The following is a 12,260-nucleotide window of genomic DNA, read 5'->3' on the forward strand; positions in this document are numbered from 1 at the left end:
GCCACGCCCACTCCCCCGCCTCCTAGTCCCGCCTTCCCCGCGCCGCCTCGCTATTGGTCGGGCGCGCCGTCATTCAGGCCCTCGCGTCCTTTGGAAAAGCCGGCCGTGGCTGCCGCTCAAGTCTGTAGTCACTGGGGGTGAAGTGGGGTGACACGCCTGGGGGTCTGACACCCCAGTTGCTGCGGCGGGGTGCGGAAAACTTGTCATTAAGATCCTGGGGGTGGGGGGTTGAGGGTCTGCGGAGCCGGAACCCCGGGCAGGGGCGGGCCACCGCAGCGGGCATGAAAGCTAGGGGTTCAGTCACGTACTGCCAGTCCTGCACGCACTCGGCGTCGCCCGGGCGCCGCACGTAGGGCCGCGACCTTCCGGGCGGACAACCTCCGCGGCCGGCCCTTCTGTGGCTCCGCCCCCCCCGTCGCCCCTCCCTCCCGTCGCCCCCGCCCGGCCGGGAGACCCCGGAGTTGGGCCCTTAGAGCGGCACTGCGCAGGTCCCACTCCCGCGTGGGGGCCTAGGGCCATGTGCGCCTGCGCGCAGTGCCAGCGGGGGAGGGGGAGCGCATCCATTGGAGCCTCCCGCCAAGGTGACCGCCGCGTCCTTTTCCCCTTGCCGTGGCTGTCTGGTATGAGCCGAGGAAGTCCGAGAAAGATCCATTTTCTCTTATATTTATTTTGTGCTTTTAGATTGAACCCGGGACTCCCACAAATACTAAGCACAAAGCTGTGCCCCTGAACTCCATCCCTCCAGCCCCTGCCCAATAACTTAGCTGTTCCCGCCGGCCTGGACATCCTCAGGTGCTTCCCCAGAGACACTTCTTCCCTTTTATATTTCTTCTTCCCTTCTGTAATTCGTCTTCCAAGCGTCTATAGATCTCCCTTTCCCCAGATGCTTGTGAACCTTACATAAAATGATTTGGGATTGAATTTTACATAGATCTGAAGGATTTCTGGAAGGTCAAGATATTACAGGTTCGAGGGAGGGGAGTCCCGGGTCCCTCCAAGAGTCCACCACTCAGACACAGTCTCAAGCAAAAAGATGGATTTATTGGGGAAGTAAAAAGCAAACTGACCGGCCAGGGATGCAGCACAGACTGTGGAGCTGAAACTGCAATAGTGAAAAGGGGGCTGATAGGCCAGGGACACAGGGCAGACTTGGGAGACCCCGAGCAGTCCTCAAATTTGGGGTTTATAAAGGTAAAAGTGTAGCACAGATGTAGGGGCTAACACAGGGGGTAGAGCAAGCAACAAACAAGTTAAGGCATTTATAGAAGCAGAATTTGGGGGTCAGGTTGACCTAATCTACTCCCCCCAACATTTCCTACACTGTTTCCCTAGTCAAGATGGAGTCAGCTCTGCTCCCTACAACAAAGACAAGTGATATTCCATAGTACTTCAGCAAAAGAACATCAGCAAGGTGTGGGTGACCATTTTATCTTTTTTTTTTTTTTTTTTTTTGCCAATTCTGGGCCTTGGACTCAGGGCCTGAGCACTGTCCCTGGCTTCTTCCCGCTCAAGGCTAGCACTCTGCCACCTGAGCCACAGCACCACTTCTGGCCGTTTTCCATATATGTGGTGCTGGGGAATCGAACTGAGAGCTTCATGTGTAGGAGGCAAGCACTCTTGCCACTAGGCCATACTCCCAGTCCCCATTTTATCTTTTTGATCAGGAAAGAACTGGTGAGGGCTGGGAATGGGGCTTAGTGGTAGAGTGCTTGCCTAGCACATGTGAAGCCCTGGGTTGGATTCCTCAGTACCACATACACAAAAGGCCAGAAGTGGAGCTGTGGCTCAAGGGGTAGAGCAAGTGCTAACCTTGAGCTCGGAGAGGCTCAGGGACAGAGTCCAGACTGAGTTCAAGCCCCAGGACTGGAAAAAGAAAGAAAGAAAGAAAGAAAGAACTGGTGGTACAGTAGAAATTAGCCCTGGAGAAAAATGGGAGAGGAGGAGGGAAGGAGTGACATTGTCTAAGAAGAAATGTACTCATTTCCTGGTTTGTGTAACTGTAACCCCTTTGTACTTCACCTTTATAATAATAATGTTTTAAAAAATTGCCCTGGATCGTGAGTTTGAGGCAGGCTGGGCTACAAAAGTCAAGCCCGGTCTCAAAACAATGAAAAAAAAATGCTACAAACACACTCCGTGTGTGCGTGTGTGCGTGTGCGTGTGTGTGCGCGCGCGCGCGCGCGTGTGTGTGTGTGTGTAGATGCTGAGATGATCGTTTTGCTGTTTTTGCATTATCTCAGTATTCCTCCTGATTTGTAAATCTGAGCGCTGAAAGGATTTAGGTCTATATCTTTCACTTGGGCAAAGAGGCTCAAATACATTCTTGAGTTATTTGCTGACTGACTATATCTTCTGAACAGCTACAGAAAACTTGCATTTCTTTTTTTTTTTTTGCTGGTCCTGGGCCTTGGACTCAGGGCCTAAGCACTGCCCCTGGCTTCTTTTTGCTCAAGGCTAGCACTCCGCCAATTGAGCCACAGCGCCACTTCTGGCCATTTTCTATATATGTGGTGCTGGGGAATCGAACCCAGGGCTTCATGTACGCAAGGCAAGCACTCTTGCTACTAGGCCATATTACCAGCCCCAAACTTGCATTTCTTAACCCTGAGAATTTTTCTTCCCTGGAGTTCCTGGCTTAGGTTTCCACAGTACTGGGTAAAAGCCAAGGCCTATTGAATCCATGGCATACACTTTTCATTAACTAAGAAGCAAGATTTTGAGTATTAAATTCAGCAAAGAAGCAACAGGAAATTGTAAAATATTTCATTAAAGAGTATTACGAATTTCCCAAACAGAAATGTATTTTACCAGCAATACACGACTTTTTTTTCTGCCCCATGACTCAGCAGCTAAACTAACAGCCAGTATCTCCCAGCAAGAACTGTAAGAAATCAGACATTTAAAAGCTCTTATTTTCAGAGCATTTCTAAGGTGTGGCCCTGAAAGGGCTCCAGACAATCTTTTGTTTTACATTGAAATGGTTAGAGATAAAGATAGGACAGTTCAACTCTTATAACTTCTGTCTGTCTGGAGCCAGTTGATCTAGGAAGAAATCAAATGCAAAGCCTCCTCTCAGACAGCTGCTGTTGCAAGATTCCTAGAGACTTTCACAGAGTTCGGAGCCAGCATTTTGGCTTCATAGTGTAGTTCAAATGTTAGTGATTCGTAGAGAGGCCTTCAAATCCTTTCCAACATTCACACGCAGGCTGCCAGATGTCCTCTCTGTGTCTGTGATCCCCGAGGCTTTGTTACAGCCTGGGGGTTCTCATTTGCCAGCAGTCAGCACAAGGAGATTTAACTTGCTACTGGCATCTAGTTATAGCTCCCTTGCAGTAGGTTAGTTGAGCAATTGCACTGCAGTGGGCATCCATCAGACAGTGGTCTTGCTGGCGTTCAGAGAGGGAAGTAAGCGACTGAGGCCATGCCAGTGCCACCCCTTCTAGCACTGCAGGACATCTGCAGCTGGACCCGAGGACTGACAGAAGGTGTGTGTGCAGTAGCCTTTGACCCATTTCAACTACTGATTCCATCTGTATGTGAAAACCACCAGTCCCCTAAGCAAATGACTCTGTGAAGGAGGCTCTCTAGCCAGACAGGAAACTCAGGGGCCTAGGGGGAGGGGGGGTGACATGTCAGATAAATGTGGAAGGCTCCTCAGGGGATGTAGGTGGATGAGCTCTCTCAGATCTAGATGGAACTAAAGCTATGTAGCTCAGTGGTGGGGTATATGGTGTATGTTCCGTATGCTGCAGATTTGATTGCTAGATCAAGAAAATCAAGGGGTGTGTGTGTGTGTGTGTGTGTGTGTACACGTGTGCACAGGTCCTCAGGGCCTGGGGACTGTCCCTGAGCTTTTTTTTTTTCCCCTCAAGGCTAGCATGCTACCACTTGGGCCAAGCTTCGCTTCACTTCCAGCTTTTGTTGGTGATTAATTGGAGATAAGAGTTTCTTGGACTTCCCTGTAGAGGCTGGCTTTGAACATCTGGCCCTCAGATCTCAGCCTCTTGGATAACTAGGATTACTGATGTAAGCCACTGATGCCTGGCCTAAGAGTTTGTGGTATGGTTTATCCCATCTACCAGATTGCCACAAAAGGTCCACCTAAATGTCTTATGCACACCCCCAGCTTAGAAATAGCCGCAGAGGATAGTCATCATTCTTCACTTGCGGTGTTTATGAGTTTTCTTTATGGCTTTAAAATACATTGTTCTTGCAACATTAGCAGTTAAATTCAGGGCCTCCCACAGGTTAGCATTGCCACTGAGCTACATCCCTAGCCCTACTTTAAGTACTGTACTCTTTTGAGCACCTGGCTGTCACATGAGTTTAAAGGCCCCCTTTAGGGCTTCCAACTACAATAACCCACTCATACCCCTTTCGTTAGCTGTGCAAATAGGGACTGAGCCTGGCATGCATTTGGAAAGACAGAAGAAACACACTGTATGGCGTTAAACACCAGGACTTTAGGTATCTACTAGGGGCTGTAATGTGGCCTAGTGGTAGAGTGCTTGCCTTGCACACATGAAGCCCAGGGTTTGATTCCTCAGCACCACATACATAGAAAAAGCCAGAAGTTGCACCATGGCTTAAGTGGTAGAGTGCTAGCCTTGAGCAAAAGGAAGCCAGGGACAGTGCTCAGGCCCTGAGTTCAAGCCCCAGGACTGGCAATAATTAATTAATTAATTAGGCTCAGCAGAGCACTAATGACTCTTGCTAGTAACCCAGGCTCATGGTTCGAGCCTTCCTAGTCTGGAAAGTCCAGGAGACTTTTATCTCCAACTAACCAGCCAAAAGCCAGAAGTGGAGCTGTGGATCCAGTGGTGAAGCACTAAACAGTAAACAGCGTACAATTTGCATAAACCCAGGTCTCCCTCAAGCTCCCACATGGTTTAGGGTAGAGGTAGCCCACACCAGGGCTAGAAGTCTGAGTTCCCTTTAAAGTCTGGACTGATTGACCTTTCCTGGACGCTCAGTGTCCTGAGAGTTCTGGGAGGAGGCCTTCCATCCTCCCGGTCCTTTCGGGGTCTCACAGCTTGGATTTTCAGACTCTCACACAGTCCACGAGTGGCATCTGTGGGCTCATCGCCAGGGTGTTGTGTGTGTTACTGGAGATTGATCCCATCCTCCATTCATGCTAAGCCATGTTCTCTAGTAGCTAGCCCCCCAGCTGGTCTCCATTAGTAGCCTTGCCCCTCTAAGAGGCAGCTCCCCTCTGATTCAGATTTGGATCAGTCCAAGGGGCCTTCCTTTAATTTGCATGCCTGCACCATGGTCGTGCTGTGGAATTCCACTGTAGCAGCACCTAGGTTTGAGAAACATGACTCATGAAGCTTTTCATACAGGCTAGGCACTGCTGTTTCTTCTAGAATCCGTTTGTAACTGGGAGGAGAAAGCTTGCCAAGTCAGCGGCCAGAAACGTTGTATCCCAATTCCAGTTCCAGTTACCAAATGTCCTCAACCCCAGATTCAGGATGGCATGATCTGGCATTTCTTAAGCATAGGGGCAGAAACGCCCTGATTTTCCCACCAAACCCTTGGAAGAAAGTTCCCGAGGCTCCTGCCCTGCAGTTCCCACCCTGGAATGCACCTTGGGGGCTTCTTGTCTGCTTTGTTTCAGCAGCATCAGGAGAGTGCTGAGAGCAGAGCTCGGCAAGGCATTTGTCAGAGGAGTAATTGGAAGATTCATCACTGGCCCCATAGGGCTCCGACGGGGCTGATCTCAATCTCAGAGGCAGGATCCTAGATAAAAATAATCATGACCTGTTGCTAAAAACTCACGGGTCATCAGAGCCAGGCGGGACAGCTGCGAGCGTGAATGGCTGACTCAGAGCTTACACGCAACAGGTCTGCCCGGAACTTGAACACTTAGTACCTAGAGTCTGTCCCCGAGCTTTGGAGCGCAAGGCTAGCACTCTCATTTAAACCAAACTTCACCTCTGCTTTTTGGTACTTTTTTTCTTCTTCTAGTTATTCTCAAAGTGACGTACAGAGAGAGGTTACAGTTTCATATGTTAGGCCTTGGGTACATTTCTTGTACTGTTTGTTACCTCCTCCCTCCTTCCCCCCTCCCCCTCCCCCTTTCCCTCTACCCCCATGAGGTAATTTATTTACTCATTTTTCTTTTCATTTTCTATATTCTTCACTGCTTTCCTGCCTAGAAGCCAAATGTCTCTGCTCAGGACATGCGGAAAAACTCTCCATCCTCTGAAATTTTTAAAACCAAGTTTTGGTTTCAGTATTTTCTTTTTTGTGTAAGAGGTAGTTTTTTTTTTAATTATTTTTTTTTTTTGCCAGTCTTGGGGCTTAAACTCAGGGCCAGGTGCTGTCCTTGAGCTGTTTTTGCTCTAGGATAGCACACTATCACTTTGAGCCACAGTACCACTTCTGGTTTTCTGGTGGTTACTTGGAGATAAGAGTCTCATGGACTTTCCTACCCAGGCTGGCTTTGAATAGTGATCCTCAAATCTCAGCCTCCTGAGTAGCTAGGATTACAGGCATGAGCCATCAGTGCCCTGCTTGTGAAACTTTTATGTACAATTAACCACCAAAAAAGCCAGAAGTAGAGATGTGGCTCAAGTGGCAGAATGCTAGTCTTGAGCATAAAAACTAAAGGACAGTCCCTTTGCCCCGAGTTCAAGCCTTAGGACCCACCCGTATGTATGCTCCCCCCAATCAGGGCTAGAGATGTGCCCAAGTATTACAACACCAGCAGTGAGTTTGAGGCCCCTGAGTCTAAGCCCTGGTAGTGGCAAATTAATAATAATAAAAAATAATTTAGGGCTGGGAATATGGCCTAGTGGCAAGAGTGCTTGCCTCGTATACATGAAGCCCTGGGTTCGATTCCCCAGCACCACATATATAGAAAACGGCCAGAAGTGGCGCTGTGGCTCAAGTGGCAGAGTGCTAGCCTTGAGCAAAAAGAAGCCAGGGACAGTGCTCAGGCCCTGAGTCCAAGGCCCAGGACTGGCAAAAAATAAAAATAAATGATTTTTCAGGACTGAGGTGTGTCTCCAGGGGTAGCTCAGGTGTAGGGTATATATTTAGCACCCCAAAAAAATCTTAAAACAAGAGAAAATTTTCCTTGACTACTGAGAATCCATCTCCATGAATTTCACACCCCAAGTGAGTGCCTCCATTACCATAGCCTACTTGTGGCCCAGTGAGATGACAGCTCATACGTAATTGGGCTTCGTGGGAGAAACACACACATGCTCACAGACAGCATGAGGGGGGTGCCTGAGCAGGGGTCCCCCCCTTGAGGAGCCCACAGACAACCCTGCCCGCGGAGGCTGGAGGGGGGGTTGCGCAGGGCTCCACCTCTCCAGCTCTGAAGCCAGTGACCAGCGTCATTTGTGGCTCGCAGGTGAAGGTACGGCCTACAGAGAGAAGTTTCCGGAGATGCGTAACCACGGTGTGAAGCCAGCCCTGGCAGGAACATCATGTGACTCTAACCCCAATTCACAACCAAAAGCCAGGAGTGGAGCTGTGGCTTTGATGGTGGAGTGCCAGCCTTGAGCAAAACTCACTAAAGGACAGTGCTCAGGCCCTGAGTTCAAGCCCAGCAATGGCAAGAAGTACAATATAACATAATATATAGTGAAAATCTCTGGTATCCAATCATGGTGGTATGAACTTATTATAATCAGGCACTGGGGAGGCGGAGGCAAAAGGAGCAATAGTTACAGGTCAGCCTGGGCTATGTAGTGAGATTCTGTCTCAAACAAACAAACAAAAACCCCCACAAAAATGGAAATAAAAAGTCCCTTTTGTCAGGGGTAGGGAAGGTTGAGAGAATCAACATTGCAAGTTCCGGGCTCTTCCTTGCTCAGCACAGCTAGAAACGGGGATCTAGGACTCCAGCGAAGACAAAGTTGCTTCTGTTACTTTCTAATTAGAAGTCTGCCCTGGTTGGACACTGTGCCAGGCCTTGCTGATTCTGTGCCTGTTTACAGACTCCTGACCAGAAGCTGCCCTCCTGCCCCTGCCTCCGCCGGGTCCCTCCCCCAGCCCCGGTCTCTCGCCCTGCCTCTGTCTGCACTCCGTCTGCCAGGCCCCAGCTCCCACTCAGGTCTAGGCAGAAGCTCACTTTTCTTTTCTCTTTTTTTTTTTCTCCCCCACCTGCCATTGGTGTGTGTGTGTGTGTGTGTGTGTGTGTGTGTGTGTGTGTGTGTGTGTGTGTGTACAAGTGAGTATGCTTGGGTAGGGCATGAACTCAGGGCCTGGGCTCTGTCCCCGATCAAGGCTAGCCCTCCACCACCATGTCTGGCTTTTTGGTGATTCATTGGCATTCTCATGGAATGTTCCTGTCCAGGCTGGTTTTGAACCACAATCCTCAGCCTCCTGAGTAGCTAGAATTACAGGAGTGAGCCACTGATGCCTGGTCTTTTTTTACTAAACATTGTAGCTTATGAGGAAGTGTAAGACTTAATGCAAAAATAGTGCTTCCGTGCTTTTAGTCAAGCTATTCATTAATACAATGCTTGTCTCTGAATTCCTGGCTGCTGCGTCTCAGGTCTCTTATTCCTACTCTATCCTGCCTCAGGCTAACTATGTAGCCCAGGCTGTTCTTGAAACTGATCCTTGAAATTTCTTTTTCTTTTTTTTTTTGCCAGTCCTGGGCCTTGGACTCAGGGCCTGAGCACTGTCCCTGGCTTCTTTTTGCTCAAGGCTAGCACTCTGCCACTTGAGCCACAGCGCCACTTCTGGCCATTTTCTGTATATGTGGTGCTGGGGAATTGAACCCAGGGCTTCAAGTATACAAGGCAAGCGCTCTTGCCACTAGGCCATATCCCCAGCCCCCGATCCTTGAAATTTCTTCAAAATGAGACCTCGGGTACCAGGAAATCCCAGCATGGCAGAGTAGTGGGGGGCTCAACTCAGGCCATGAAAACTCCTTGATTTCACCATAGGAAATAGTTTCATGATGAGTCACACGTGAGATTGAAGCAGGTTTATCCGCAGAGTCAGTGCTCCCAGGAGGTGTGAGAGACAAAGCAATGCGCCATTGACGAGGCGAGCACTTTACCACTAAGCCATACTCCCAGCCCAACAGTTAATCTTCAGGCAGGCAGATGTAGGTGCAGGGCGGCATGCTGGAGATTCTCGACTTCACTGATTTCTTATCCTGACCACTTAGCTCTGTGTGCCCTCATGGTCTGCTGTGGGATCCTGTCCCAGTGCTGAGTGACCTCCCGCAGTCAGGGCCACACCAGGGGGCGCGAGTGCCCTTTGTCCTTGAGGTGCACAGGAGCACTCATTGCATGTGGTGAGCGACACTTTAACATTTGCTGTCCCTTATGGTCTAGTAGGTGCTTTATTGGGGGTGGCTAACTACCCTCTGGGATCACGGGGTGAGACTAGAGGCCACTAGACCAGTACAGGATTGAACATACCTAAGATACTCCAGCCCAAAGTTTGGATTACAGTTGTGCCTGTCACATTGGGTTGTGCCAGAAGCAGGTCTGAGATAGGAGTGGGGAGGGCTAATGGGGCTTGAATGAACAGCATGTCGGTCATCCTAGGATCCTTATCAAACAATTTCTTTTTTGGTTGGTCCTATGGCTTGAACTCAGGGCTTGGGCACTGTCCCTGAACTTTTCTGCTCAAGGATAGGGTCTCTAACACTTGAGCTGTAGCGCTCCCCTTTGGCTTTTTGGTGGTTAATTGGAGATAAGAATCTGGGTGCTGAGGCTCACTTGGGAGGCTGAGATCTGAAGATGTCAGTAGGAGTCAGCTTGGAGGGAAAGTCCATGAGACGGGTATCTCCAATTAGCTACCAAAAAAGGCTGAAGTTGAGCTGAGGGTCCAGTGGTATAGTGGTAACCGAGGGAAAAAAATAAAAAATAAAGCACTGGTCAGGCACTGGTGGCTCACCCCAGTAACCCTAGCTACTCAGGAGGCTGCAAAGCTGGGCATCTGGGGATCATGGTTTGAAGCCAGCCCCGGCAGGAAAGTCCTTGAGACGCTTATCTTCAGTGAACTACTCAGAAAAAAAACTGGAAGTGGTGCTGTGACTCAAGTGGCAGAGTGCTAGCCTTGAGCAAAAAGAAGCCAGGGACAGTGTGCAGGCCCTGGGTTCAAGCGCCCCAGGGATGGTTCACACACAAAAAGTCTTGGGGACCTTCCGGCCTGGACTGGCTTCTAATATCGGTGCTCAGATCCCAGCCTCTTGAGTAGCTAGGATTACAGGCATGAGCCACCAGCGCCAGCCATGTGAAACTATTTCTGAGTATGAAATTCCAACCATTTGTATTTTCAGAGACTCCAGAAAATTGTTCTTGTTTAATAGGGCAGAAAAGAAGTGGCCGAGGTTTTTTTTCTTTTTGTTTTTGGGGACAGACCTTCCCATGTGCTGCGAGCCGGGGCCTCAGCCCTTTGGTTTGTTCCGAAGTCTAGCTAACTTTCTCCATACTGTCCTCAAACTTGAGCTCATCCAGCCTCTGCCTGGGAGTGGAGACACTGCAGTCTGTCCTCAGCTGTCTTCCGGGGTTCGAGGCCGGCCTCAGGTTCACTAGGGAGACTTGGGGCAGGGAGTGAGAAACGCGTGCAGAGTTAAAACAGTCCGTAGTCCCGCATGGCCGCGTGGACCATTAGCTCAGCCTTTGTCTCGGGAACAAGGGGCCAGCAGGCTCTCCGGACCTTCCTTTCCTCCTTTGCATGATAAGAAGATTTCATTGCTCCTCCTGGAACAGCTGGCCCTGACCCACCAAGCTTGTGGTTTTGACGTGACAGGCTGGGAATGGCTGGGATCAAAGACCACAGAGGCACCGTGGGGAGGGGGCAGGGCGAGCACGGCGTTTTTAGTTAGTGATAGTTTTTAGTTAGTGGTAGGTGAGGTTATTAGTGTCCTGCTGAAGGGCATTTAGGCTATTCCAAATACACACACACATTTTTTTCTGCCAGTCCCAGGGCTTGAACTCAGAGCCTGAGCACTGTCCCTGGCTTCTTTTTGCTCAAGGCTAGAGCACTCTACCATTTGAGCCACAGCGCCACTTCTGGCTTTTTCTGTCTATGTGGTGCTGAGGAATCGAACCCAGGGCTTCATGCATGCAAGGCGAGCACTCTACCGCTGAGCCACATTTCCAGCCCCTATTGCAAAATGTTCACTCTGCCAGGAGGCAACTTGAACGTGCGGGCCTTTCTGCCTGCAGAAAATCTCTAGATTTTGGGCTGGGAAGGGAGTTGGCTCAAATGGCATGGATATAACATTTATACAGATATTGCTAATTTACCCCTGTGCAAACCACATAGCCACTGTCAGCTCAGCTCGCATGTCTCTCCTTCCCGGCATTTAATGGCAGTGGGGTGAATTTATCTCCAGTCATTGCTGGCTACATTGGGCTCATTTTCAGTTGTTCCTCCCTCCCCCACCCTGAACTGGGGTAGCAGATAAAGGAATCTGACACCTGACTTTGCAGCTGGGCCCAGGCTTCCTTCTGTTTCCTTTGTTGGATCTCAGTAGGGAATGGAAGTAAAAGGAAAAGGATTGGGCTGGGGATATGGCCCAGTGGCAAGAGAGCTTGTCTCGTATACATGAGGCCCTGGGTTCGATTCCCCAGCACCACATATACAGAAAACGGCCACAAGTGGCGCTGTGGCTCAAGTGGCAGAGTGCTAGCCTTGAGCTAAAGGAAGCCAGGGACAGTGCTCAGGCCCTGAGTCCAAGGCCCAGGACTGGCCAAAAAAAAAAAAAAAAAGGAAAAGGATTAAAAGGTAAAAGAAGCCCTTTCACACTTTTCCTGGAGAGCAGGGCCTGTCCACCTGCATCTCCACCTCAGGTTATTGACGGATAAAGGCTCTCGACTCCCCCCTTCCCTCCTCTCCCCAGAACGAAAGTGGGTGTGCCCAGCAGGTCACTAACTTTAAGGTGGAGCCCTATTCTCTGGAGGAAAGAACCTGCGGCAAATAGAGTGGTATATAATTGACCCAGTTGGATTAATACATATCTACTTGTTTTCTGAAAGCAGTGAGAATGTTGTTGATCAAAGATTAGCGGAAAAATAGCCAGGTGCCTGGTGGCTCACGCCTGTCATCCTAGCTACTCCGGAAGCTGAGATCTGAGGATCGAGGTTCAAAGCCAGCTCAGGCAGGAAAGTCCATGTGACTCTTATCTTCAATTAACCACCAGAAAATTGAAGTCTAGAAGAGGGCAGTCTGGTCTGTACTAGCTACATGAACTTTCAGGTAGCTGTTCTGGGCAACTTTGGATGTGCTATGAAGTTGGCACTTAAATTTGCAGTCACTTCCTTCTTTATCCTCCC

Source organism: Perognathus longimembris, chromosome 7, assembly GCF_023159225.1.
Source record: "Perognathus longimembris pacificus isolate PPM17 chromosome 7, ASM2315922v1, whole genome shotgun sequence".
Classification (NCBI taxonomy): Eukaryota; Metazoa; Chordata; class Mammalia; order Rodentia; family Heteromyidae; genus Perognathus; species Perognathus longimembris.